This window comes from Triticum dicoccoides, chromosome 6B (assembly GCF_002162155.2).
Source record: "Triticum dicoccoides isolate Atlit2015 ecotype Zavitan chromosome 6B, WEW_v2.0, whole genome shotgun sequence".
Lineage (NCBI taxonomy): Eukaryota > Viridiplantae > Streptophyta > Magnoliopsida > Poales > Poaceae > Triticum > Triticum dicoccoides.
Genome location: NC_041391.1, coordinates 63,908,084 through 63,910,672, shown reverse-complemented (window position 1 = coordinate 63,910,672; position 2,589 = coordinate 63,908,084). Strand labels below are relative to the sequence as shown.

Sequence of the window (2,589 nt, the reverse complement as noted above, 5' to 3'; positions counted from 1 at the left end):
GTAACTACTCTCTATGTATCAAAATTTAAGATGTTTATTACTCCCTATGTATCAAAATTTAAGACATTTTTTGATATGGAGGGAGTACAATATATGAATACTAGAAATCAAAGAAATGATAGGCTATTTTTTCCTGTTGAATGTCCTCATTTCTGCCAGGCAGTGCTCATGAATGATAAAAGAATAAAGAAAATCAAATTGCTCCTCTGTTTTAAATAGCACTCCAACCCTTCTCCACATTCAGTTGTGCCTTCCGCATGGTCCATGCACTGAGCTGTGGCACCCTGGCCGTGGAACTTCCATTGTTGAAGGCATACATGTGGACCTTGCCGACATCATTGAGATCCGCTGGATAAACTCTGGACGTGATGCAAACCCTACCACCACCACCGAAGCTCTCCACCACTGACCAATCAATCTGCAAGGCAGCATCCATCCATCCATTTTCAACTCTTACATATAGGAAGTGAACAAAAGGAGAAATAGCAGAGCCTCCTTAGCTTACCAGAGTCTGAGAAATATATTCCTCTCCTTTGCAAGATCAAGTTCAAAGAAGCCTCCATAGGCTGGTGTGTACAGTGATGGCCTGATTGAAGACATGTGCAAAGAAAAGAAAAAAATCAATTTAGTTTTTGGACTTTTATGGAGAAGACTAAGCAAAATTAAGATAAAAAACATAAGCACTAACCTTCTTAGATCAGAGCACATGAGTATCATGTACTTTTGCTGTGACTTGTAGACTCTGAACTGCACGACAATGTGCTCATCCTTGTTGTTGGAGGCCAGAATAACAAGTCCAAATGGCCCTATACCACCATGAACTGATGCACCGGCTTCACAACAATGCTTCTCAGGGTCCAAAAGCTAGGAAGGATCAAAAGGTTCAGCGACATTGATGGACACCAGCTCAAAATATATCTCCACATCAGCCTGTTTCAAGAAAACTTGTGCCTGTTTAGCTACAGTTGCTCTTAAAAATACACGACACACCAAAGCTTCAGAATATATACCTATCCTTCTCCTGAAAAATGCACTATAAAAATAATTAGTAATTATTAGAAGGCCCTACAGTTCTTACTGGCATGACACTTCTCGAAATAACATAAATTCCCCTGAAGACCAAGTAAGCCTGTCTGTGAAAAGGAAACTACCTGAAAAGTGTCAACTACATTTATCTGAAACATATCTCCCTTGTTGAGCTCAAGTCCTAGATGGTTGATTTCATTTGTTCGAAGGGACTCAATCTCATCAACTGGCCATTGCAGCAACTACTTGCCATTGCTGTCTAGCCAAATCGTCCTGGGGATTGTCTAAACATAATAAAAATTGAGCTTGAATATGTTACATTGATTTGCTAAATCAACTAAATCATTATTCCAATATGATATGAAGCACAGCCAATTAGGGGCAGATTTGCTTACATGAATTCCTGCCCAACCTTTTGCAACATCATCTGAACGATAATCTGCCTCCTTAGACCAACCCCATATGATCCTCCTACCCTTTTTCGAGTCAAAGAATGACTTTGAAGCATAGAAATCACCATAATCTATCCTCAGCCACAGCCGACAGTCATCTACGATAGTATCTGGCACAAAGGCATCACTTTTGAGATCATAAACCCAATCAAGTACTTGTCAAAGTAACCCATGCTCATTTTGAGGGCATGCTTGGCGCCTCTTGGGATCGCTATGAACATGTCCAGTCCACTGTTATTTCCCAGCAATACCGCAAAGAAATCCAGGAACTCCCACATATTGGAAAAATTATGAGAATAAAGTGGGTGATCAACTCTTGTCCAACTCAGAAAGTCTTCACTCTTGTACAAAAGTGCAGCAATGTAGCTTTTCATCTCGGCACCAACTGCTATTCTCCACAGTCCATCTGGTCTGATCCAACCGGTCGTCGGATCCCTAAATTAGCTTTTGTTCAAACCCGGTACTACCGGTTGGATCACTGGGTTATTGCTGATTTTGGTCGATTCTCTCAGGTATGGGTTAGGTGGGTTCTTGGGAAGCACAAGGTTTTGGACCTAACACTTGTCTCTGATGCCACCGGTGTATAAGATGACCAGTTGACCACCAGATAGAATTGTGGCTGAACCGGTCCAGCAGCCGTCTATGTCACTAGGGTTATCTGGTTCTATCACAGGTTCAACCTGTATCCAGTTAACAAGGTCTGTCGAAACCGAATGGCCCCAAGTTATGTCACCCCAACACCAGAGGGCACATTAGGGGTTATACCAGTAGAAATTCTGGTACATGCCTTTGTAGTACATTAGTCCTAAATTATTTATAAGGGAAGTATAAGTTGTAGAATAGTGCAACTCCTCCTTTTTTGTTTAGAGGTGTTTGTGCCTGAGATATTCATACCACATGGATCTTTTGTGTCGTCGTAGATTCCCAAGTGAAAGTGCAACTAATCCCTGGGTGGTTTTGGTAATTTTTAACAACATATAGCTGATTGAACTAATACTCTTTCAAGATGATCATTTCAGAAAGTTCAATGATTGGCATGGCATGGACTAGAGATGTGGACCCCCTCAAAATGCTAAGGACATATATTGGCACCAAGCTCAAGACTCTACAT

General features: G+C 41.2%; 1 pseudogene; it reads right to left on the bottom strand.

The window, feature by feature from the left end:
- Nucleotides 1-211: 211 nt before the first annotated feature.
- LOC119326073 lies at nucleotides 212-2,278 on the bottom strand (annotated as a pseudogene).
- Between the last annotated feature and the right edge of the window lie 311 nt (nucleotides 2,279-2,589).